Source organism: Ammospiza nelsoni, chromosome 7 (genome assembly GCF_027579445.1).
Source record: "Ammospiza nelsoni isolate bAmmNel1 chromosome 7, bAmmNel1.pri, whole genome shotgun sequence".
NCBI classification, from domain to species: domain Eukaryota; kingdom Metazoa; phylum Chordata; class Aves; order Passeriformes; family Passerellidae; genus Ammospiza; species Ammospiza nelsoni.
In genome coordinates this window covers 8,388,499-8,415,434 of record NC_080639.1, presented here as the reverse complement: position 1 = coordinate 8,415,434, position 26,936 = coordinate 8,388,499, and the positions used below count along the sequence as shown (strand labels likewise).

At 38.0% G+C, this 26,936-nt stretch overlaps 1 long non-coding RNA gene across 2 annotated transcripts in view; it reads left to right on the top strand.

Moving 5' to 3' along the window:
* Nucleotides 1-6,932: 6,932 nt before the first annotated feature.
* LOC132075746 (uncharacterized) overlaps nucleotides 6,933-26,936 on the top strand; it is a 173,000-nt gene continuing 152,996 nt past the window's right edge. The window contains exon 1 of one of the 2 annotated variants that reach the window (XR_009418813.1): nucleotides 6,933-7,137. This is a non-coding gene — a long non-coding RNA (uncharacterized LOC132075746). The remainder of the gene's footprint in view (nucleotides 7,138-26,936) is intronic. The other variant, XR_009418814.1, reaches the window with a different exon arrangement.

Genomic DNA, 26,936 nt, shown 5'->3' with positions numbered 1-26,936 from the left:
ACATAAGTAAAGTGAAGTGTCGTCCACCAGAACCTCTTAGATTCCCTAAGAGGCGTGTGTGCTCTGGGAGGGATGAGAGTAGGCAATATTCTCATTAATACTAAAGTTCAGTTTGTAGTCATGATGGATGACTTGTTAAAGTCACTATCCAAGTTCTGGAGTAGATGCAAGGCTCAGAATGCCTCCTGTGCATAATTTCTGCTTGTCAGTGGTGTAGAATGGGGCAGAAGAATGTATGTGCTCACCAACTTCAAGTGTACTGGAAATTATAAAATACTTTTCACACAAAAATATTTTTCAGATACTCGAATGCATCTGGCAATTGGCTGGTAAACATTGGTTTTACAACTTATATGCGCAAAGCACAGTAGTATTACTTTTAGTAATACTAATAATAGTATCTTAGTAATAGTAATACTTTTAGTATTACTTTTAGTGAGCTGAGAGAAATTATGGTCCAGATCCAAATGGTGCAGTAGACAGAATTAAGTGTGTAGACTCAAATATGTGTTGTGCAAATCCTCTACCGCTTGGTTATTTAGCCTTGCCAGTTAGCAAACTGGTGAATAACTACACAACGTAATTGAGCCCAAATCTCTTTTCCTAGGTAGATCTCATTGAACCCACATGGGTTTCTCCTTCTCCTGTGAAATATGATAATAGACTGGCTCCAGAACATAGACTGCAGTTTGTTAAATACAGTTTATTAAATACCAGGGTTTGCTGTTTAAGCTGTGCACAAGGGGTGGTGTGGCAGTGTATGAAGTTTTAATTGAATCCTAGCTCTTAATCTGCCTCAAGCCTTTCCCCTGCCCATATCAGTATAACTTTCAAAACTTGCTCTGGTGATGTTGGGCTGGGATCCTTGCACTGGTAGGAGCTACACAGGCTGTAATCATGCTGGGGTGCAAAGGGGTGTTGGTCCAACAAGGAGATTAGGTATGTGTGTGCATTTATGCAGAAATGATACATATATACCTTATATATTTATTCACTCTTGGAAGTAAAATAGTTGGACTGAGAACTGTAGTGTGTTGTTGAAATGATAGCCGAAATAACAACAAAAAAAATGTTCTGTCTTACCTGTTATTTTTTTCATGAGGAAACAGAATGCAGATTGCTCAAAAAAGGAGAAATATGAGTTGCCAAGTGCCAATCTACTTAATTTCCTTTTTGCAGAAATGTATAAATATTGGAGATTTTGGATTTGATGTACATTGGGAACAAGAGTGGTGGGTTCTTAGCAACAGTCAAACCTTGCTCTCCTTTTCAGTGAAGTGCATTTTCTGAAACTCAATGTGGTGCCATACAGATATTGTTGTGGCTTTAGGAGCTGATTACTTACTGCTCTTTGTTGCCAAGTATCATTGTACTGTGATTCTGTATCCGAATGTAAGAAAAGCTGTTTACTTGTTGACTTCTTTCTGCTAAGGTTGATATTTAAAACATGAAGTTTCTGAAGCCAAACATGTGTAAGAAAAATGCAGTGCATATATTCAATAATCTTCTGGCACCATTTGGGGATATCTATTTTTCCTCTCAATTTTTCTAGTTTAGATATCAAATATGTTTTTAATATTAGACTGTAAATTCTGCTTTTAGTAATTCACTGCCAGTTTAGCATTTAGCATGTCTATGGATTCAGTCTTGTTATGTTTTTAGAGTAGATAAATTAAGTCTAGCAAGCAGAGTAAAACTAATGAGGAAGCCTTCACAGAATGTAGAAATTGTGTTTCATAAAAAGTAAACAAGTATAGAGCCCTGTCCTTTATCTACTTTATAAGTTTAAACAAGGGTAAAAGTTAAACCCAAGCATGCTAATATGGCACAATGTTGATCTAATTCAATATTCTGAAGATAAATTATAATGTAAGTCCAGCGGCATTCAAACTGGCACCAAGCAAACTAATACCGAAGCCAAAACCTCTGGGGAGAGTAGTGAAAGGCCCAAAAATTTGTGTACAGATTTATAATAAGTGAGTTTAAGTCTACAAATCTAAGTCTAATATTGGCAGCTGCTCTAATTCTATAGTGTCTATCCATTTCCCTAATGCAGTGTTATCATGGATGCATGTTCATCATCTAAATAATCTTGGACTTCCTCCTAATTGTTCTGACTTTTTTTACTGTGTGTGAAACAATTCTGGGCCAACCATTGTTTGCCTTGCTCTGGTTTTCATAGCTTTTTTCTAGTACCTTTGTGTGATTTCCTCTCTGCTCAGAAGAGCAGGGAAAATGTCTACTTTTGTGACAGCATTTCCTGAAGTAAATGTATTTGTCAGCTAGATCTGGATTTTATTAGACAGAATAACCCACCTGGTTTGCTTAGTAGCTTGGAAGATAATAAAAGTTATTAATATCTCAGTAAATTGAGTTATCTAGATACACTGAGATGAGAACAAGTCAGAGGGTTCAAGAACAGACTAAGAAAAAGCTCTTGCATGTTGACCTCTCAGACGTGCATGTGAAATGAGGGGGCACAGGAAGGAGGCAGCTCTTAGGAACAGAACTACTCCTGTTATCCTCTATAAACCTGCTTAATTGCTGCCTTCCCTTACTTAGGGGTATAACTCAAGCAAACACCTCTTGGATGCCATTGTATTTTCATGGATGATTTGGAGATTTGCTACCCATTTCGAGTGATCTTGTTCAGAAATTATTTAGAATGTTCAGCAGTGTGGACAGAAAGTCAAGTTAGAGCTGCTGTGACAGTGCTTCCATCATCTGTCAGCATCCTCTGAGTGTCATGAGCTAAACCTTAAATTTTATTTGAACTGCCTGATGTCTGCCAGGGGGCAAGATATCATTGATAGAGAGAAATAGTCTCATCTTCTGTGACTACATCTCCTATTAGATGTAAGAACTGTTTGGTATCCAGAGGTGAATTGCATTGGACCTTTACAAGGCACAGGAATCATCCATCCATCTCCCCATCCTTTTAAGGAAAAGGATTCTGAACTCTTCCAAGCAGTGGAAACTGCTTGGAAAAACTTGCTTTAATAAGACTCTGACTGAAGACTTTTGCAGAGGAAGATGGAAATGGTATTTTATGGAAATGGTCGGGTGCTCACTGCTGTGGTTGTTCTGGTATTTGGACACCAGGTTACAAAAAGAGAAAAACTACAGCATCAGTATAAATGAAGTGAATTAGAAAGTACATTAAAGGAAAAGTTCAGAAGTCAAAGCTGGAGAGAGGTTCAGAGTAACCCAAAGTTGCCATGCAAGATTTTGGGGAAGAGGATCATAATCTTTCTGAAATATTGCTGTGCATGTACTCTCTAACTAATGCATTGGGTCTGTTAGACAAAATTGGACAAATAATTTTTAACACAGAAGGACTTTGAGGACAACTGACACCCAGAGGAAAGAAAAGGCTTTATTAAAATTAGAACCACTGCTAAAGTATAAGTGCTGTTTTGTTAGTGAGAAATGTCAGTGAAATTTAAAATATTGTGTATTCTTGAGAAGTATCGCTACAATAAATCCTCTTTGTGGAATAGATATTTCACAATTGAAAGGTAGTGCTGTGCAGCAGTCCACTGTTCTAGTACTTAAACTCTTTAGGGAACAATTCCCATAAGGGGTGACGTGTGCGAAATGGATTTGTAATGAATTTTCAAAGATTGGTGATGGTCAAGAAATGTATCATCTGTGTGATTCAGGCAGAGAAAAAGGAAAGCAAGAAATGCTATGAAATAGACACATTCTTTGTACACACCTGAGAAGACACTTGTATGTGATATGGAGACAGATATCATCTTTAAATTCTATTTAGTTAATTAACATCAGTATTAGCATACAGATCTTTATCTGCAGGGGTGTATTCAGGCTTCAAATATTTTCCTGTCCATTTGCTTCAGTTTAGCAATGTGAGATCAAAGCCCAAGGCTTTGCACCCTTGTTTGTACCCTAGCTGTATGATCATTGTTTCCTATAGAAAACAGGCAGACCTGAGAAATAGTGAGCTGATACCTCCATTGCATGGGGTGGAGACAGCCATCTGTCTCCAAATGATAATTTGGTAATTTTGATAATTTGATAATTTTGACAATTTGCTTGCAAAGCACCTAATTTTTCTAAGATGGTGTTATTGTCTCTATGTGCCTCTATGGCTATAGCTGCAAACAGTTTAGCCTGAATAGTATTTATAGGTTTTATTGTTTCCTGTTCCCTCTGACTTTGTGGTCCACAAGTGGACCTAAATGTCTTAATAATGAATTATTGCTGGGTAATGAATCAGCTTCCCCTGCTTTGGACAGTTGCCTTCCAGAACTTACCATAATTCACCACCATCAGCCAATACCTATAGACATTAATTCCCTCCTAATATTGTCAAGAAGATGTCAGGTAGTACTGAAAGGGTGTGATTGCATCTCTTGGATCTAAGCAAAATTTATCAGGTTTTTGCCCCTTTTCTCTTTCTACACATTTATCTTGCCAGTACCATGAGTTGGACTGAGGACACATCATCAGGGTGCAATCAGGAGCAGGTCTGTCCAAGTGAATAGTAATTCAGATTTGCAAGGGGAAATGAGTAAGTCCCCAGCAGACAGGTCACAAAACCAGGTACTGACAGCTGGGGCAGTGGAAATTCTCCTTTCAGTGGCCTTATTTTAAACATCAAGATGAAAATATGCTTAGAAGGTGCAAATAATGTCTACTCTCATTTCAGTCAGTGCAATTTGCTCAGCTTCATCTTGGAGCACTGCAGATATTTTTGTATTTCAAAATGCATGACTATTTGCCCAGTATGTAGAAAAGTTAGTCAGATTTAGTGTAAATGTTTCTATTCAGATCTGAAACACTTTGATATCTGTTAATTTTATTAGTGCATTGAAGTTCATTGACACTGGAAAAAGTGATTCTGTTTCTTCAATTAATAATACCACAGTAATTACCTTTTTATTGATCTTTATTTGGATGCACCCCTGTCCCTATGGAACAATGTGTTTGAAGATGAAGTGAGGTAGAACACTTCTTGAAGGAAAAAGCCAGGCTAAATATTCATTGAAATTAACAGGACTCTTCCCCTTGACTTCAAAGAAAAGAATAGTCTAATTAAAGACAATTGAGGGAAAGAGATAAAAAATGAGAACCTTTGATTTGAACACCCTTTGGAGAGAGATGAGAATGAGCTCTGTGAGATGGGAGAGAGGGAATAACAATGTTAGGGCAGATAGCTGGGACTGCAGTATAGGCAGATCTAACAAGTGTAGGGGGTAAGGAAATACACTAGAAAGGACAATATTTGAATATTTTATCAAGTTTGACCTCCTGGTAGTTGAACCAAGTTTTCTGTCAAGGTCTTGTGGGAGCTGTTTCAAGTGAAGGGAGGACAACAGTCATAAAGAAGATGAAGTTCTCTGAGTAATTCTAATTAACTCCTTCACCATGACGCCTGGATCTGGGGAGAATCTCCATGGAAAAAATTATGGTGTGTGGCTTTTCAGGCGGAATATGTGCAAGGCACCCAAAAAGCTGATGTTGCCTGTCCTCCTCCCTCCCAGTATTTTCAGTCAGTGTGTCAGAGCCTTTCTGGACATGTGAGACATTCTTTGAAATGTTGAAATTGTTCCTTGGGACTCCCTGATTCTTGGCAAAAAAGCAGGAGCTGTTGTAAATTGCCATGATCCACAAGTCCTTGATATTCTCCAGGTCATCCCCATGCATCTTTTCAGGAGGAAGGACAAATCTCATTTCCTCCACTTTCAAGGAGTGTGTATTGTGTGTTATATATTCTCTTCATGTGTTTGCCATCTTTACCGAGGGTGGACTCGTAGGATTTGTTGCTCTAAGGATTTGTTGCAAACTTATTCACAAGAAAAGTTTGTGTGTAAAACTCTAAGGTGTACCTATTAGAGTTTTACATGAGTTAGAGATTTGGCAAAGGTGAAAGGTCAACAGAAATGTGTAAGTTGAAAATAATTTTTGAGTGTAACAGACCAACCTCTGCATACTACAGATAAAAATACTTGTAAGAACCTTTCACTTTTTCATTTATCATTATGTACTGCTTCAGTTTACCATAAAAAAGACCCCACAGCATGTATTTGAAGAGGAGCCTGCTTTTCTGTAAAACAAAGAATATTTGAAAGAAATATTTTTTTTCTTTTCATGGCATATTCTTACTTATCAGATTAACAATATTTTTGGCAGGGTATTCAAGCAAGTGCTATGTGTACACTATATAAGTAAATGTACACTTATTTTTGGCAATCCTTTAAGAATTAGAGACTAATCTTAAAATGAGATCCCTTTCCTTCTGTGTGTATCAACTTTATTTTTCCCTCCAAACAAGCTGCAGATGTTCCACATTACCCTGGAAGGGGCAGTTTTTGGCAGCTGACTCTTGATGAGATAATTTGGTAATTGTTAGGATCCTCAAAAGGTCTGTCTCACACATACCTGGATGTTGCAAGATTATATTTCATTTCTATATGTTCTTCTTTGTTGTCCATGTTTAGTCTTTGTAAAGATAAAGAAAGGTTTTAACACCTGTTTCTTACTTAGTTAAATGGTGACTATATAGATGTAACTATACAGAGTGTTTCTGTTAAATGCTTTGGAGACTTCTATTTTGCTTGTGTAATCTTTACTATTTGAGGGAACTTTGACTCCTAATGGGCTTTGAGTTCTTTTTATTTCTTGGCCAGACCATGTCTTTCTACTCATTCTCCCTCTAACTTTAGCCCCTGGAGGTTTAAAATGTATTGGTTTATTATATAAATTATAAATATTGACGTTTAAAAATAACATAAATATTTAGTGTATATTTTATATAATTTTATAAATATAAAATTAAAATAATATAAAAATATAAATAAATATAGATAAATTAGAAATATATAAAATTAGGTATTTTATAAATAAATTTATATAATTTTAGTCCTACAGGGGCTAACATTTGCCTAGCTAATATTACTCCTCAGGAGAACCTGGTCATGAAGAAAACGAGGCACAGCTGTAAGCAATCAAGGTGTTGGATTAGTGAGAGGAAACACCTGCTATTGGGCTAAGTGCCTTCATAAGAGCAGAAAGTTCCAGAGCTCCTTCATTTTGCCACCTTCACTCTTGGTGGTAGGAGAACCTGATGGAGTGAGTGTGAAGTAATGGTACCTGAGCTTTCACAGGCTGTGGGTGAGTAAAATTTGGTTTGATTTTTGTTGTTTTATGGGACAAAATATTGTAGCTGATCTGTCGAGCACAGTAAACTTGAAGTAAGGGCCTGGAAATGATTCTGTAGGAAGAAGTTGTTCATAAAACAGCAAAAAAACAATGTGAGCTGGCTACTGAAGATTGATAGCAGAGATTTTTTTGTCTTGGTTGTTGCAGTAGTGATTCCACGTGGTATATTTTAATGCTTTTCAGTTTGGATTGCTGTACAAGTGTGAAGTTTGTCTTGGTCTCTCTTGATTGGGCAGCTTTATGATCATGATACTCAGTAAATGTTGAGCTTTTATATGCTGATTTATGCTGTTGGTTGGGGATTATTTATGGGGTTTTTTTGCTGTTTGAGGTCTCAACCATTAGCAAAAAAGCATATGCTAGACTTCTGCATTGTGCATAAATATTCAAACTGGGAGAAGGCCTTTGATATTGCCTGTGTTTCTGATATAAGTGGTACAATTCTGTTTGCTTGCTTTATGGCTCCTTTTTTCTGTGGGTTACTGTTGGGAAGGTGTTTGGCTGAGCAATTCTGGATGTGTTTTGTGAGAGTGTGGGAAGTAAAGCAGCACCTGGTGAAAAATGCTCCAGGACTCATTTTCACTTGTAATGATAGTTTCTCTTTATGATATGTTTGTGTGTTTGTGCTGTGTTTATTCTGTTTGTTTTTTCACTTGAAATGATAGTTTTTGTTTACTTAAATAAGCTCACATTTCTGACCAAGGTTTTTTTCTTCTTATGGTTCAGAGCTTTTTAGCTTACATGAAGACTTCTTACTGTAAAATTTAAAAAGGACTCTCTTCTTGACACTTAGTTTGCATAGAACTAAACAGACTCAGTGGAAAAAGCCTCTTTTCAAATTAAAGCCCTCCTACACCTAGAAATGCCGCAAGTCCTGTGAACCCCCATGTTTGTAGAGAAGGTTATTTAAGAAATGTGCTTAAACAAGTTAAAAATGTAAAAAAAAATTGGTAATTGATGTTTAAGAATAAGGTGTAAAATATTAAAAATATCTTTAAAATATTAAAAATGCTTAAAATAATGTCATAATTTTAATAAATTTAAAAACTTTATTTGCAAACTCCTGTAAGAATTTGCTGATGTGCAGAATTTCCATACCACTTCAGGAAGCTGTCTGAGATAAGAAAGTTCTTTTGTGCCTTTTTACTTTCCTCCTAATGAGTAGAAGCATAGCTATTAAATTGCTGTGAGTGTGGTGACTCCTCCCATCAGTGCTAAAGGATCACAAAGGTAACTCAAAATGCAATGTTTGACTGTGGCCTGGCTTGTGGCTGTGAAAACTTTCAGAAGGTGGCCTCAGTTTGGTAAAGCAGAGAAAAGAGGACATACTTTGCAACTGAATTACTCTTAACTGGATTCTTGTTTATCTGGCTGGATGAAAAATGTCACTGTATTAGCAGTAACTAATATAGCAGGGCTTGCACATAAAATGAACAGAGAAGGCAGAGGAGAATGCAAAATTCAAGTGAATAAATTGTCTCTCCTGTTGCATTTGTTTTGGGAGTGGGTGACTCATTTCTTGAGGATTTCATTTTTACAAGTTGGATTTGACTTGGTTGATATTCCTTTCAGAATCCAGATTTTCTGTTTTGGCTTGTATTTCCCATGTTGACTTTAATTATCACAGTGTCAGAAAGTCCATATACCTTTGTAGAAGCTAAAAGTTCACCAAGGTATTTTTTTTTACAAGTACAGGAGTCCAGGGAGAGAAATGGAATACTGTTGCAGATTTTCTACTTAAAAGCTCTTTTAATATATTTTTACTGCACTGATTGCTGAATTTAATCAGAGTCCAAATACCTTTCAAACCTTTTGTCCAGCCTTAGGAAGCTTGGAGATAGCAAATTCAACATTACCTCATGTTTTTGGCATGGTCTCTTTCTGGGCAGGCTAAATGGCAAATTAGAATCCACTTTGTTTTTCCAGGAGAATCAGCACTTTATGGTATTGTGGGAAACTTCAAGTCATTATTTGAATGATTAGTGCCAACCTATTTCAGTTTTTTTTTTTTTTGGGAAATAACCTAACAACAAACTATTTCAACTGATTTCTTATGCAAATTCTGCAGGGGATGTTCAGATACATTGATTAGCTCAACCTGCTTGGAAGAGTGAGGATTGCCCCCTTTACCATGACTGGGTTATTTTTGGGCCTGTGATCTCACAAGGAAAAGTCCTTCAGCTCTTACCTTGACTTAGATCAGCATGAAGAACATTATGGCATAATAGTTAAAATATATTGTTTGTGTTCTTAGTGCATTTGTAGACCTGTACTGCTGCTGCATAAATTCATTAGGAACCTTATTAAGAACCTTTCTGGAATGCTTGGCATGGTTGTAGAAAGTGAATTTTGCAGTGGACTGCAAAATTGGACTGTTAGAATTGCAGTTTTCTCTACAATATTTTTTAGTCTTTGTGAGTCTTTCCCTACTACTCTCCTGGCTGTAATATGTATAATTCCTAACTGAGCATTTATTTACCCATGGCAAGTCTGTTGTACATAAACTCAGGAAATTGTGCACCTCCTGGCTCTATTTACCTTGATCTTATTCCATAAAATATTCATGCTGATAATCTGTGCAGCACAGAGGCACTGAAAGATGATCTGCAAAAAGAGGGAATTCTTGCTCTGAACTCTGTGGAGGCCCTCAGGAGTCATTCTGGTTCACATCTGGGGATTTCACAAGGGTTTGACATGCTTGATCTTTAGCTTGTAATTAATTGTCAGAGCTGCTATCAGCTTTAGAAATGGCTTTCTACTAACTGGCCAAAAATAGCAGTGTTGGTCTTTGAAACTGTTGCCTTTTATGTGTGAAATCAATTGCACCAGGAGCATGTTCTTTTCACGAGTAACAAAAAGGATCCTGTTCTGTAATGTCATCCCATTTGTTAGAAAATGTTAGCACCTCTCATTTCACAAGGCTTTTTTTGTGCATGGCAAGGATGCATTAAATTTAGTCAGGTGCAAAAAAGAAATCTGCAACTGGATGCTCCTCATAAAGTTATTAGATATATGTGATTTCTCTGTATTTTAACACTTATTTAATGTAATATATTAAGCTGGTCAGATGAAGGAAGAGTTCTTTGGCTATTGAAGATCCTCTTGCCACCTCATCTCTGCTGCAGTCAGTGTATGCCTGATAGATAATAATAACAATTTTATAATAATAATAATTTTTCCCATTTTCCTCTTTGTTGCAGTAAATAGGCTCACATAATAGAATCTATTCTTTCTTCCTGCAAGTACACTGGTGTTTGGTGCAGAGAAAATGTATGGCAATGGTGGAAACTTAGCAGAGCTTCCTGCACCTGCTGCACTGCTCTCCATCCCCTTTATCCATGGGGAAGGAGGGTTTGGTGGTGGCAGTCTCTCTCTTTGGGATATCTATGTGCTTTTGTTCATAGCCTGGCTCAGGGAGGGTTATCTGGTTATTCCACCCCATGGGGAGCCTGGGAGGCTGCCAATTTCTTGCTTAGTCCAAGGAATCCAAGGGACTGAAACCAAAGGAATGTGTTCTGTCCCCTCATGTGACAGGAATGGGCAAGATGTTATCACAAAAATGGGATGTGGACCTTGTTAAGCCTAGCAGATGGTTTAGTCCTTGCTCTCATACCCTGAATGTGAGAACTGGATGCATGCTGGGGTTGTAGTGCCTATCCTCAGAGAGCAGGTAATTTGACAGCTCACTTTAACCCTCTTCACTAATGTTGACTCTTCTGTCATCTGCTTGTTGAGAATGTGGCTTTTCATATGGGAAACTGAGAAATTTTTTTTAGTAACAAAAAAAAGGATTTATTTTCCTGATTTGTATTTATTATTTTCTGGCTTGAGTTAGAAGAGAGAATTATTTGAATGTAGCATTAACGTATTTAATTTCTAAGCTTTACTCAGAAACTTTGAAAAGGTGAAAATGCATAAACATTATTGAAGGGATAATGTGTTGTTTGATGTATTAAACTGTTCTTTTCTTTCTGAGAATCTGTGTTTTCAGAGATACCAGGCAGTACTCTTTCCTTTAGCAGTAACAAGTCCTGCTTGTCTCAAGAGAAGGCAAGATAAGAACTGTTCAGATAAGATAGGTGACACTTCTGTCAGTTCTCAATAGCTGGTGAACCAGATGAGGAGCTGCACAAAATTGAAAACTAACGAGCAGTGTTGCTCTGTCCCTGTCCCCCAAGTCCAAAAAATCCTCTCAATGCCCTCAAGCTGCTGTCTTTGTGAAGGGAATCTTTTCCCTTGAGTGGAAGTTTGGAAAATGTTTTGTTGTACTGGTTGTGTTAATTAAAGTGATCTTTGTTTCACAAGACAGGAGTTTAGAGGGCTGTCCTGCTCTGCATAATTGCCTGTCACAACAAAGAGAATATATTAAGATGGAAAACTGGGATGGGTGTAAAATTCTGCCTTATTTGATCTGCAAGGTATATCAGCAGTGTATTTCATAGAACTTGATTGTAGCTAAGATTTCAGTGGGTGCCTGGTGTCGTGTGAGATTGCTGCTTTATGGAGACTACTTGGTCTTTTCCTGTTCATATTCGTGAGCCAACAATGATAGTTTTTGTTGCTTCCTGTAGCAAACCAAGTGTGAAATGTGCATGTGACAGCACTACCTAAGCCCCTCTGGCAGCCTCATACAGGCAGTAGCCTGCTTTTAATAGTTGTTGGTAAGATGACAGCATTTGCTGCCAGTCTGTCAGGTATCCATGTAGGGTGGGTTGGTTTGAACCCTGTGAACAAGCCCTGAGCTGGGTTATCTTTGCACATACACATGGATATTTGTTATTACAAGAGATACAAATAATGCATTCAAGAATTTGGGACATTCTGGGACATTGTATTCTTGCTCCTGGAGAAAAAGGTCAGCCACTTCACAGCCTGTTTGTCTTAAATTGCAGTAAACCCCAGCATGGTCTGAAGATGGTTCAAGCCCCATTAAAAGGCATCAATTCAGAGCTGACATGGGGTTTTAGTTGTGTACATAAATACATAACTGTATATGGGTGTTTAAGTAGTCCTGGTGTAAATATAAATACGCACACGCTAGACATATGTATGCATGCCTACAGCTGCAGAGAAAATGTACAGCAGACAAAGGATTAATTGCCTAATACAATGAAATGAATGACTTCATTAAAATATTAGTTTTCCATTTAAAAATACTGAGAAGTAGAAGAACTTGTATGAAAGACTTGAGCTGGGATTTCAAATAAAACTGTATGGATAGTCAATATGAACTCAATTCTGAAACATTGAAGTCTCTATAAAGATCTATTCAACTGTGTTTCTCTCTATACATATCACTGTTTTTTCTTGTCCCAAGTTTTTTTATAAGGGTTTGTCATTGTGCAGTTTTAGGAACGTTAATATTTAGTGCAATTTAGCAGTATTGAGGGAAACAATTACTTTAATAGAAGTGATTTCTTCATTGTATTAAGAGGAAAAAAATAATCTTTTGTCAATGGTATGGACTCTTATCCTCCTGCTTCAATATTAAGTTATTTCAGTTCTTCTAAGGTTTTAGCATCATATGCATATGAAATGCATCTCTTAAGTGATAGATATTTTTTGAAGTCTTGCTCAATTGTACTTTTGAATTTTTCATTTGGCTTCTGTTGGCTTGGCTGGGTCTGCATACACAGGTGCATAAACTGAATTTTATTATTAGCAAGTGCTTGTTCAGTTTTCCCCCGTCCGCTGGCCTCGAAGCTTGTCTTGTCTACTGTCTTTGCAAACCAGTTCTTCTGCAGGGTGACTTTAAATCACCCAGTCTAACAATCCTGAGTGTTACAAATGTATGCACTAAGGAATGTGTCTTGCTGGCTATGGCCAGAAAAATGTTGCGCATGTTAGAAATTTGATAGTATAGCTACAGTTCTCAAATCTTGCTTTTGCCAGTGTCCTTGAGTCCAGTTTTAAAAGTCACAATGAGTTATTGACCAATTGGCATTTAAAAAATGTGACTCTTTATCCTTACAGGCCACTGGAGGCTTTGTTTTGATGAATACTTGTCCAAACATCCCCATTACTTATTCTTTGAGACATGAAATGTGGACACAGGGTGCTGTGCCTATTATCTCCCACCTAGACTTGTTTGGCTTTTTTTCCCTTGAGATAAACCTCAATTTTATTCATTGGCCTGGTAAATGCTGTATCAATGTATTAAGGTCCCTTTATTAGTGTGGGTTTAATTTTTGAGTTTAAAATCAAATTTAGGGAAATGTTCTGTATTGTGTGATTTATATGGTTGGGTCTACACTAAGGGAAAGCTTAATTGTTGAAATACTTCTGAGTTCCTGTTTTCTGATTTTTTGAGCAGTCTGTGCTGAGTCTTGAGCAGAAACTTGCAGAGGAGTTGCAGGATTGAAGGAGAGCAGGACTGACACAAAGTAAAACTCTCTTGGGAAATCTTATTGTAGTTCATCAAGTGCAGCAGGATTTGAGCAGTGCTGCTTAGTCCATTTGTTTGTGTGTGGATCCCAGGGTGCATGAGATGGGACCTGTCATGGGAGCCAAGATGGTTCAGAGATGTATCTGTAGGAGAAGTCAGCTGCAATCTGCTGGTTTTGGTGATTTTTCTAAAGGTACCTGGTCCTATGTTAGTTCTGTCTTGTACTAGACCAAACTATTGAGCAGTTGGACAAAAAAAACTGTTGCTGCTTTGAAGATCTTCCTCAAACTTTAGGGAATAGTGGGACTATCATTAAGAAAGAGATGAAATGTGCTCTTCCAAGCACTTTATCTTGGTTTTAAGTGCTGAGTTTTTTGTTGTGGTTTTTTTTTTTTTTTTTGGCTAAGAGTAGGAGAGCTTAATCGAAGTCTTGAAACTGCTGGTGGTTGAAAGGTTTTAATTTATTTAATCAGGGCAGTGCATGTTACAGAATTGATAGCAAAGGGATCAGGGCTGGGAATTTTTTTTACTAGAGATCAACATGCTGCTGGGAGAAAGTGGAGATGGCTTTCCCAGCACCTCTGGGAACATCTGCTTGGCTTTGTGGCAGACAGAACTCTTGTGAATCAGAGGAGAATTGCCTTTGGGATAAAGCCTCTTGGTGGCAGGCTTTTTTAACCTGCTGCACTGACAGAATTGCTCCTTCTTGTCCTCTTAATGCAACTGTGTGTGCCAAATCTGCCCGGAGGGATCTGTATCCAGGAGAGGGGGAAATGGTGATGCCTCTGAAAGGTGCTTGCTTTCTTTTGTGAGACAAAATAAACTTTTGGTAGCTTTGTGGGGCTGCAGCTGGCACTCCTGGGTTATAGATCCTCCTTATATAAATGTAATGCAGACTTTGAATTCCTCATTAAAGAATGGAAATCTTGGCTATAACTTGCAGAGGCAAACAGGGTATGCTGTGAATAGAATTGTCAGTTTCCTTAAAAATAATGTTTCAGAGTCTGTTGCTCCTAAGGATGCTGGCAGAGATACTAGAACCCTCCCTGCTGCATTTCAGGGGTGGAGAGATGAATGCAGTGTTTTCCTGTGGCCTGTGGAAAAGGGAGGGTGATGAATATACTCAGTTGCATGAAATATTATTCACAGATCTTGCAAAGAAGAGCTGAAGTTGTTCAAACTTTGTCCTGAAGTGTTTGTGATTTAGTCTCTCCTCTCTGAAGAGTACTTAGGTAGTTTTTTCCTGTGTAGGGAAAGGTGTTGAAGAAAGGAGCAGATATGAAGAGAGCAAATTGAACAGCCAATACTGCCAATGGCAAGAACATCTTCAAAGTTTACCTGCAGCTTGTAATTTAAAAATGCCAACTCTTCCTGGTGCTGGAGTCAAGCAAGCAGTCACCAAACACAAACCTGGTGACTGCAAGGAGAGGTGGCAGACATTTTAACTGGCACATTTTTCCAGAGACCTTGAATTAATATACTTGCTTGAACGATCCAGCAATGTTTGTACACAAGTCCTGAAGGCAAGCTCCAAGTTGGTTGGAACCAGTATTCTATCTACCTTTGGAAAAAAGGTAGTGGATTCCAGCATAAATTAAATTTCTCTATGGAATATGAGTGAGGAAATTGAGGGCTGAAAACACTCAGATTCAATTGTGGTTGAGAAGATTCAGTCAGAATTTGAGCAAATAGGAACACACTGGAATGTTCACATCTAAGTAGGATCTGATCCTGTAGTGCTTGAAACATGTCAGGTAACGTGTCAGAGGAGGCTTGAGTGGAATCCAAGTGCGAGATTTGCTTGGGCAGTGACATTCTGAGGGGTTTTAGATTCTCTTAACCACCAGTATTACCCTAGTACAGTTCCTGCAGGCAGTGGTCATGTTTCAAATACATCAGAACTTCATTTGCCCTACTGAATAAAGGGAAATGTGATTTGGAGAGAAGTGGGTGTGGTTTTAAATATCATTCCTGTATTTGTTGAAGTGTTATGCTGGGGAAGAGCCACTAAAAGAACTGTTAGACAAACGCTGTCAATATGCAGTGAGATTAGGTATGTATTTTTGTGGGTTGTCTCTTGTTGAAATAAAGAAAGGCAGATAATGTAGAAATTGAGGTTATCTTGCAGCTGAACTACTTTGTATCTGCAACATCCTTCAGGGCACAGTGCTGACCCAGATCATCCGTGCCGGTTTTGTAGCCTATGATTGATAATCCAGGTTTCTTACTTCCAGGTGATTGGTGAAGAAAGTGTGCCTGAATTCCTTTAAATATTCCTGGTGACCAGTAGTTAAACACGAGACTGTGCACTAAAATAGCTGAAAATGTTCAATGGGATGATGATGGGTGAGTGTTGTGGGTATGCAACAATTGTGGAGTACTGCAAGTCATTGGCAAGAAGACCAGGTTCTGTGACACATGGACCCAAACTTAGCTTTTATTTCTATTTTCTTGCTTGTGCCAGCTGTTGTTTGTTACATGGCCTTCCCTGGAGGGTGTCTGGTGCAGCTTATAATAGAATTTCTGCAAAGAACAAAGTGGGGAGATGGGCAAGGTGGAAGATGCTGCAATAGTCAATGGCTTCTCTTGAGGTTTATATGATTTTAATGCTTGTATCATGAGAAAGATGTAATTCTATGCATTTGCTTTTATTCAGACTAAAGGCAGGATAAATAGAGATAAATCTGGAAGCAATTCAAAGCAAGTTGCTGAGGAGCAGCATTGTTTTAAGCAGGTTCAGATGGGGCAGGAGTCACGATCCTGTTATATTTTGGAAGAAGGGCAAAGATGACACTGATAACTGAGGGCAAGTCAGCTGTGTTATGTACTGTGAAGTGTGGAGAAAATAAAACTGAAATGTAGCAACTAGTTCACAATTTACAGTTTCACAAAACGACAAGAGCTGGCTGTAGGTCCATCAGTCATGTGGCTGTTATGGTGTTAATGATTTTTCAATTGCATTGCTCACAACTTCAGTCAATGAGACAAAAACTAAGCTGGAACAGGTAGTGAATGTCCCATAAAGGTGCTCTGTGCTTTAAAAACATGTGCTTTAGAGAGCAACTATGGGAAATTTCGAATCCATCTTTGCAAAGAAGCTACATGGCCCAAGCATTTCCTATCACTTTGCCAGAAATAATGCAAATATTATATACCTCTTTATTCTGCCCTGCCCTCCTCCTCGTTTTTTTCCAGGCTGTTTTTGTGTACATGCCTAAATATAAATTGTCGTGTGCATATGTATTATACAGGTGATATGGATTTCTTGGGTTCCTGACAGTAAATGGAAATTAGTATCTTGTTCAAAATTTGTGTGTAATTGTACACAATTCCAGAGGTTTTTTTTGCTGTCTATACCTGAAAGAATGATCAAGCGAGTTGATGCATGTGTGAATTACATATGAATGTAGAAATGGACTTTAAAGAGTGTTTTATGCATTATATGCTTGAGAAGTCTCCTAAGCTGAGTGAAAATTTTTCATTTTATTCCTTATTGAGTGTTTCAACTGATATTTTAACTGAGAATTGTGTTTGGATGCCTGAAAAATTTAATAGCCATGAGAATACTATCAGTACTAAGGAAATAGTCAAGTTGGAATAGCTCTTCCAGCTGAAAGTACTACTGGAATAGTTTCAGAAATGAATAGTCAGAGCAGACGATCTTTAACCTTTCAAATCCCATTTTGTTGTAGGGGACCTCTTGAATGGGAATGTTTTAAACTTGCTCTGAAGTACCCAAAAGTAACAAAACCTGTCCAAATAAGCAAACTCCATGTACTTAAAAAGAAAAAAAAAAAAGGGCAAACTAAACCCTGTAAATAGAAGTCTCCCATCAAAAGGGTAAAAATATTAGGATGAAGAATTCCCCCATGTAGAATAGCGTTTCCAGTAACAAGAACTAATTGCTTAGAGCACCAAACAAATAATTAGTTTGTAGACAGAATCCAGAAATGCAAATCGTGTGCTGTGTCTTTGAAGCTGAGTGATATTTTCTTCTGATCATAAAAAGCATATGCACAAGCTATTTATACAGCTGGTACTAATGACTTAACCTAAACTTGTAACCAGGCAGACTTTTCTTAGGCTGTGTATCTGGTTTAAGGATAAAGGAGTACAGGTGGTTTCAGAGTTAGAGCTGAAGTAGCAGAGCATTAGGAAGTGTTCAGCTGCTCTTGACTGAGCCACAGTCAAGAAGAAAAGACCCCTGACTAATTACAGAAATATTTGTGCATAATTCATAATCACTAAATTAATTCGATTTCTGACTGGTAGATAAACTCTGCTTAATTCTATATGGTAACAGAATTGGTTCTGTTGTCTGTGATTGGGTAGCCTTTAAAATCCAGAAGCTTTGTGAAACTTTAATATTTGTTGCTTGTGACCTCTGTAAACCTTGCATTTATGAGTCAATTTCTGTGAGAAGTCTTCTTAATTGATTATAAGTTTGTCCACACTATATCAATGATAATGTTAGACTTATGTATGTATTTGACTTATTTATATGGATTTCTTATTTGACATGAGTTTAATATTTTAAATATGTGTAAAAAAGCACAGTAACTTTGTGTGGGATTTCTTTTTGGGTGTGTTTATTCAGAGTGCATTTTACCTGGTGAATGAGGTTTCTGGTTTTAGTGATGGATCTAGTGCTCAATGAGCATTTTTAGAACCAGATTTCTTGCAGTATCTACCTTGAAACAACATATTGTAAGTAGTATTAAGTTCTACATGGCTATTAAATCTTTTGGGCAGCCTATTCTCCCTTCTAATCACTAAAGATTTGTATCCTTGGATTTCTAGACCCTGGTTTTCTCTCTTTTTGGAGAACATTGTATCTCCATCCTAGGTCCAGGAAGAAATCACAACATGTTAAATGTCAGAGAGCTGAAAAGCAAAGGACAAAAATGTTCCTGGGCACATCTATCCCCTGCAAAAGGAGGTCGTGACGTTGCTCTTCTGTTTTGAATAGGGCTAGGAACTGGGTGGATAGCAATTCCCTGTATTCCAAATAACAGCTCAGTGTTGTACTGATAATGGGGATTTTGGTGTACAGAAGGGTTATGTACTGTAGCTCTTCCTGATTTTTCTGACTTTCTCTGTGATTGGAAGCAGGGGTGGGTGGTGTGTTTGCCAAATAATTTCCTTCAGCTTGCCTGGGCCTCTTAATCAAGTGAAACAGAAAGCAATTCAATAACAGAGCTTATAGAACTGGGAGGCAAATTAGGGTGTTCAGAATGTGAACAGACTCTGCTTAACTTCAAAAGAAATACTGCAGTGTCTCTGCCTTGCTGTCTTTGTGTCTGAGGAAGGGTTCATAGGTTGTAGTTTTAAAGCAGAGAAATGTGCTTTTTAAACAAGTCTAGACAATGTCTGAGTGGACTGAAGGCTGGCAGAATCCATAATCTCCTTGGTGACTGACAGCAGGAGTGACAATTAACTCCAGCTGTGTCTGTGCTTTTGTGCAATTGATGCCTTCTCACTCAAGACTGGAATGAGATCATGGCTCTATTTTCTTAGGCTGCTGAACAGTAACCACCAAAGGTCAGTGCTGTGCTGGATGATGTTTGAATCACTCATGATCTAATGCTTTGCATCCAGTTACCAATCTCCTGAAAAACCTTTCCCAAGCAGTCCTGAAATGCTGTGTTTTTACAAGCACTGCCATTAAATGCTTGTGCTGCTTGCAGAGAATGCCAATGTGGAAAGATTAATTTTTCTCCTCTGTAGCCTGGTTCATGTAGTCCTATTTAGAGCCCTGGAAGACATGGCTTTTGCCTAATCAATAATCACTTCCAATTTTCTAAGTGCCTAAAAATGACAGCATCCACTGTGACTTGTACGTGAACTCTTTGAGAGGGTTGGTATGCAATAATAAATGCTTCTTGAGCTCCTTAGTAATTAAAATCCAGTGTAAAACCTCACCCCAAACCAAAACCAGCAAACAGTACCAGGAGACTGTTGGTTGATTTTATTTTTTGATGAATCAAAAATAAGTTCTCACTTGTTCTGTGGCTAAAGATTTCTGAAGAATTAGGCAATGATGATGTCGAACACCAAGAGTAATTAAATCAAAGTAAAATTCAGAAATTAAGGGAAGGAATGGTTTAAACTGACAAGAACTACTCTCTTGTGCTCCTGATTACAGGAGATTTTCTAAAGGACATTAACATGTAATGTAATCTCTTCAGCATAGTAGCAACTCAATTTCAAATAAACAGTGATGGACATGGGGAATACTAGAAGGTATTTCAGTATTAGTTTCCAAGGGATGGTAAATTGGAACACTGGATCAGTTGCCACTGGCAGGAATTGAATTAGAGGGTGTAACAAGTTGCTTTTTGGCTTGTTGAGACTTTGATTGTGTTTACCTTGTGCCTGATGTGCTGCCTCTGTTCCAATCTTTAATATAGCTGCTATAAATATGCTGCTGGCAAGACCACTGCAGGATTCAAATAGTGATTTTAAAAGTGCTTTTACCTTTTTGCTATCCCTTATCATACTGCTCATGTTCTTGAAAGACATGACTTTGCTTTTATGAACTGTTTCATATTCTTATTTCTCTGGTTCTTATGTGTCAGTTGCTATAACTGGATTTGGTTTGCTGTTTGAATTTGTTATGTAGAGAAGTTAATAGTGTGTTTTTAAAAGCTATTATTTTTTACAGATTTCTAATTCTTTGGGATGCTTTGCATACTTGCACTACTGGTTACTGTTTCAGAATTTCATGTTAGTTATGAGTGTTCATGGAAATCTGTTCCTTTTTCCTTAAAAAATAAGTAATGAGCTGATGCAAAATGCTTGTTCTGCTGTATTTCTAGTTTTGAAATGGTACAATGGTGTTTTGAATATAAATTGAATTTTACCTTGGTAAAAGCTAGTGGATGGACAACTATCCTTCATTAAGACTATAGTTTAAATAGCATAGTTTTTAGGAGAGTTATCACTTTCTAAAGCTGGCCTTGTAAGATTATGCTGCTGTTCTCAATTAGACAGAAGAATTTGGGACAGCTTTTTATGCTACTTGACAATCATAAAAATTGTGCTGATGCTTCTGTGAGAGGTAGCATTTCAGAGCACAGAAAGGAAAACTTTTACCTTCTCATCTTTCTAGGATAATTTATTGTCTATCTTGATAGTATTGTAAAAAGGGAGAAAGGGATACTTATGAAAAAAAATAAATACTGAGGGAGTAGTGATGCATGACTTGGCATAGGCAACTTGTACCTTGATCCAGTGGGAAGCTTTCTTTTCCCCACATTTTGCCTGGTCTCTAGACCAGCTGGTTGTTGAGTAGGACTCATACACATCACAGTGGAAAGGCTGTAATTCCCCTATTTCAGTATGTGTTGAATCCTAGTGGCAGCACTCATTCTATGTACGTGCCTCCATAGGAGACCATGGAGGTTTTGATTTTGATTAGTTATTTGGATATGGCTATTTAAAGGTGAGCAGCCTTTTGGCTAAGATTTCTCTTCTGTCACATTTTTTTCTGAGATCTTTTTTTCCCTGTGAACTCCATTTCAGTCAAATAATTTCATTGCCCTGTGAGTGTCAGCAACCAGAGTGAAGCCATTGTCATCTTTTGCATTGATGCTGTTGGCAGTGTGTAACTTGAAGCAGAAAATGTATCAATTGAAACTTGTAAGGTCTAAACTTGAAAGAGAAAATAGTTATTTGGAAAGAAGAAATTTGCACAGACCAGCTAGGAACTATTCCCTGGCCTTAGAGGGATTAGGATATTGCACTGATTTTTAGGGAAATGGTCTGCTCTTAAGTGTGTAACTATTGTCTGCTTTAAGTGCTCAAGTCTGAGCTGATACCTGCACTGGGTAATCTACAGAACTTCTGTGATTCTGTGGATGTCCAGAGACTTTCTGCTTATATTTCTATATGGATTTCTTGTTCATAGTTTATCAAGCAATGAATGCATTTCTCAGAGATCCCAAACCTGCAGCATGTACGTCAGGCAAAACTTGCAATATCTGGTAGGCCTTTTTGTGGGAATAAAGCTGGGGTTTGTGCCAGTAAGGTAGTCCCTAGTTCTGCTTAATGGAATCCCTCTCTAGAGCCCACATTTCAGTGCTCTTGTAAACTAAAGTGAGTAGGAGGGGATATTCAGATATTGAGAAGGGGTTGACCTCACCTAGTGCTGTTGATGGTTTGAAATTTAAACTGCTGCACATTCTTTGGTCATCCTATTCCAGCAGCTGTTGCTTCTACAGTAGTCAGTGTCCCTTGGAATACTGGCACACTCTGCTGCCTTGGAAGTGGCTTTCTTCCAGCTCCAAACCAAATTCAGGAGCATCCAAGGAGTCAAACCGCATCTTGCCAGAAGATGTCAGCCTTGTGTGTGTAATGGAATGTATGCAAGAGACTGGCGGCAGCCCTCCCACAGCTCTGCTGTGTCTCTGCTAACCCCACTGAGCTGCTTCTGGTGCTCTGGGAAAGGCAGCACTGGGATGGAGCTTTGTCTTGAGGCACTGGGAAATCACTCCAGGCATTGGCCTCGATGTTGCTCACAGTGCTGCCTATTTGTGCTGCTTTAAACAGAAAATGCAAACTCCCTGGTGTGGTACCTAGGTAAACAGCCTTGTTTGGTTCTAGCAGTGGGCTGATAATCTGATACAAATTCTGTGGTGTGTCCTGATCTGCTGTGTACCACTAGTGACCTTTTAATAGTGGTAATTTAAGGGAAAGCAAATTATTGCTGTTCAGCACTTCCATCTGGTTAATAATTTCTCATAAAGCTAAGACAGAAACATGCAGCAAACGACTGAGTTTATCAGTATTGAATTTGTTGCTTCCAGTACAACTATTGGAAGGGAGGGTAAGATTTTGTTTGGGGTCCCTGTCAGAATGGGTGAGAAATCAGCTGGCATTTGTGTGGGGGGGGGGGGTCTCTAAAAAGTTACAGATATTGAACCTAGTGGAGTTTGATCACTCAAATAGCATAGTTTTATGATACTCTGTCTGAAAATGTTAATTTTTAGTAATCCAGTGAATATAGGATTTCTTAATATAACCTTCATCTGGGGGATAAAGCAACCTTTCTTCCTTCTGAAAAATATGCCTGCCTATGCACCCTGCTCTTTATGCATGTAATAGTAAATTGAAGGTCATTTTACAGCAGTGTGGTTCATCTCTTTGATCTTCACATTTTCTGGTAATGGCAGATTCAGAAGGGTGGCTGTCACGGCGTGGCAGGATGAACAAAATGGATGTGTACCATGTGATATGGCAAAAATGTGGCTACAAAAGCATCTATTGACCTCCAAGTTGAGTAGGTTCTGTATTTTATGACCTATGCAATCATTAGCTTCAAAAATGCATTATGCTATGAAGAGGCACTTCAGAATATTAACCACTAGGGCTGAGGATATCCTGTGCTCTCTATTGCTGTCTTGATGTACATGAGTGACTGTGGGTGAGCATTTTGGAGAAGGAGAAAATTGCTTGTTGAGGAAAATTGAGCATCTTAACTCATGGGCTGTTGGTTGCCTTTTTTTTTAAAAAAAAAGCTGGCTTGTCAAAATCACAGAAAATTCAGATTTATTTTCTTTAGTGGCATATGTAACAAACTCTAGACTGACTGATGTTTCAATGACTTTGAGGGACAAAAGAGAGAGGGCAAAGACAGTAAAAATCTCTCGGGGGCACCAAAGTGTCTGTGCACTAATGAAAAATGAAGTAAAACACAGGCTAACCTCCCTACAGGAAAATGGGAGATCCTCACTTGGAATTTGTTAATATGTTCAGTTTGAAGCAGGGAGCTGCAATAAGGAGAGAGAGGAAGCAGATTCTGTGGCTTCTCTGTGATGCAGTTCAAATCAGAAACTCTTGCAGTTCATTTCAAGTGCTCCAGAATTAGGATTTAGATGTAACAAGGGTTAAGTAGAAGAGGACAAGACATAAGTGATTGTTTACTTTTTGTCTCACTTCTCTCATTCTCTGTTGAACACAAGGCAGTAGCCCAAAGTTGCCAGCTGTGCAATCTAGGCTGAGCTTGAATTATAAAAGTGTTGTGCTTGTACTGTCAGACCCTTCTTAGGGCATCTCTACCCCGTGATTGGAAAACAACATTTGTGCTGGGCACCCTCATGGCCAAGTTACTGAGGGGAAATGAAACACTCACAAAGTGGATGTGGCTCTCGGGCACTCTGCAGGCATTTTCTCAGTGTAATTTTAACATTTTCAGTCAAGGCATGTCACCTGAGGACAGGGATCTCAAGTGAAGTTTCTTAAGAACTTAATTTTCTATGCAAACTTTCATCCAAGAGCAGAGGAGCTTTGGAGAGGTGGGAAACTCATCACTCCTGAGTTTTGCTAGCAACTTTTCCTTCCCAACATGGACATGTCCAATTGAGGTTCCTCTTATTTGCTGCCTCATGTGAGAGGCTTATATTGTATTCAATTTTGGGAAAATGACCTTTTTGCTTTGTGTTAATGACTACATTTTCCTTCAAGTTTGTTGAATTGCGCCTTTGTTTCTTGTTAAATGACAAAAGGACAACCAAGTGTGGCCAAAAGTTAGTGAGTGCCTTGTTACAGCTGTTTTAAATAAGTGAAGCAGTGGTTATGTATGTTCTCTTCAAGTTCTGCTGCTGGTTGAAATGGGATGTTATGGTACCTCTAGATTGTACTCCTACCATATTTAAGTCCTTCTGTATAATATCTGTCACAGATTTCATTCCATCTCTGGAGACTATTGGTATTTCTGCAAAACAAGTGCTTTTCCCCCAAAGCACAGCAGCTGTGCCAGGCTCATGGCTCAGTGTTGCCCATAAAGATCTGTAGGGATGCTGTGTGGCCTGAAGTTCTCGTGTTGCATCATGTGCTATCCTTGTTTCCCAGTGAAAGTGGTGTAAGAAATGAACTCTCCTTTTATTTAATCACAATCCACGAGGTGTGTGTTTTGGTCCACTCTATTGGCTGAGTTCTCTGGAGGGGTAAACCTGAATTAAGTTGGTATTAGGAAGATGTATAGACTTGACATAATGGGTTAGACCTCTGAGCTTCTCTGTTAGATGAAAATGTCTCCAGCCGCTGCTGAGTCCTCACAGGGTGGTGATGTCAGACAGGTTCTTTAAAGTCTTTTGCACCCTCAATGCATGCTTTACTACTTTAGGTAAGGAAAATGAAATATGCCAGTTGTTCAGAATTTAAAAGAAAGAAAAATCTCACCTTGAGAAATAAATGAGGAATCCTTGTTTAAGTAAAAAAAAATCCTTTTTATTGGAGATTTACTTGAACAAAACTTAACTGTAGCCTATGTAGAGCTGTAAAAGAATTACTACACATTTCTGGCAACTGTGAAAAAACCTCAAATTTATGAGCTCTTGCAGATATTTTTGGTGTCTTGTGATTGTGTTTGGAGTCTACCAAAGTCATTAATTTAGTCGATTATTATTCAGTTATTCTGAGTATTCTGCTCTGGTAACTTTGTACTTTCTTCAGTAAACTTGTCTAATTGGCCTTAATTACATTATCTATTGAAACATTCTGGTTTAGGTTTTTAGACAAGCAGGACAGAATAGCGCTAATGGCGAAATATATGGATTTTCAGGGCAGTTAAAAAATTTTCTTAAACTGGTTTATGTACAGCAATCATTCTGATTAGGAAGATTTGCTCTATAATGGCTGGACTACTCTGAATGTGTTCTCAGTCTTGGATTTAATGGAAATGTATGTACAGAATGTGTGCAGATACAGAACCATAGAATGTATATGAATTTGTCTCTGGAACATAAGCATCATTTTGGAGAAAAATACATGAAGAAGAATAATGAATTTTACCTTTTTCTTTCCTTATGTAGTAATTGAATATATTGCACTTTCATAGGATAAATGCCATCATTCGGTGTAAATTGGGGTTATCCAATGAAAGCTACTTGAAGAAATATTAGACAGTTTTAAGCAGTTTGCTCTATGGATGTATTTATATAAATCTCTAAGTTTGGGAAATACCATCATTCCAGTTCTCATAAACTGGAACTAAAGTAGTTTCCATTGGGTAGAAATGATGACTGTGTACTCTCAACAGCCATGTGCAGGGGTGAGCCACTATGTGTATTGAGGACATCACAGAGATATTGTTGACTAATGGAACAGTTGGAGGCACCTGAAAGTAGAATTGTGATCTTTGGCAAAGAAATTTGCAGAAAAGTGATTTCCATTAGAGTCTAGTGGGAAAAAAATAATATATACGGTTGGATTTCGAGTGGCTAGTGTTAATTTTCCTTTCTGTTTGGACACCATGGTCTTGCTTAGCTAATGTGCTTCATCAATTGGCTTGACAGCAAGCCATTCCTTCAGAAATGACATTGCATTTAAAACATGAAGAGGGAAAAAGCTACGAGAAGTGATTCTACTTGAGTAGATGCTCAACTATCCTTGTCTGCAGCAACCTTTGATCGTGTTTCACTGAAAGGAGTGAAACTGAAAAGATGGGTTGCTGCCACTGAAATCAAGATGCCAGTTTCCATTCAGTCAACAGTAGCAATCCTATTTGCTTTCTTTTTACTTTGTCCTTCATAGTTCCCTTGCTGTCATCAAGAATGAAAGGCCCAGGGAAAAATATGCTCTTTTCTTTTTCTTGGAGATTTAAATTTGATGTGCGAGTAAGTTAAAGCTTGAACTTTTAAACTCACCTTTAGACTTCTGTGCTTTTTGTAGGTTGTTCTTAACAGCAAATGTTAAGCAAAAAAATCACCATGTGATGCATGAAACAAGACTTGAATAATAATGAAGAGGGTTCAGACAGTTGGTGAAATTTGTAATAGCTCTGCTGAACTCAGGGAGAGTAAATTGGCTGTTTTCTCTAGATATATGGAAAAAGTAAAAATGTGTTGAAGTCATTATAGGAACACTAGATAAATAATCACTGATGAATGCATCCTGTATTTCCTCTTTGACTTGTTCAAAGTATAAACTTGTGTTTTCTTTTTCCTTGAAGTAATTTATTATCTTCAAATCCTTTTATCAATGTCTTGCAAGATAGAATTTACTGGGAGCAATTGGCTGGGGCTCTATTCCTTATGCATTACACAGGCTGGGTTGATTTAAAATGTCGTATGGCTGAGCTATCCTTGATTATGTTTTCACCAGAAACCTGAGAGTTGCTGTCTGCAGAGCTGGTAGAATGAGTAGTGAGAAGATGCTTTATTCAACTCACCAATGTGCAACATATCAAACTTGGCGTGGTGTGATGCTAAGAAAAGTAGTTCTTATGGTATTAAGTGTGTAGGGTTACCTACTTAGCACAGCTTTTCTACTGGAGAGGATTGCAATGTATCTGATTGCCACCTTGATGGAGAAAATAGAAATCTTCAACCAACAGAACAGTTTTTAGTGCTTGGCTTCATAAATG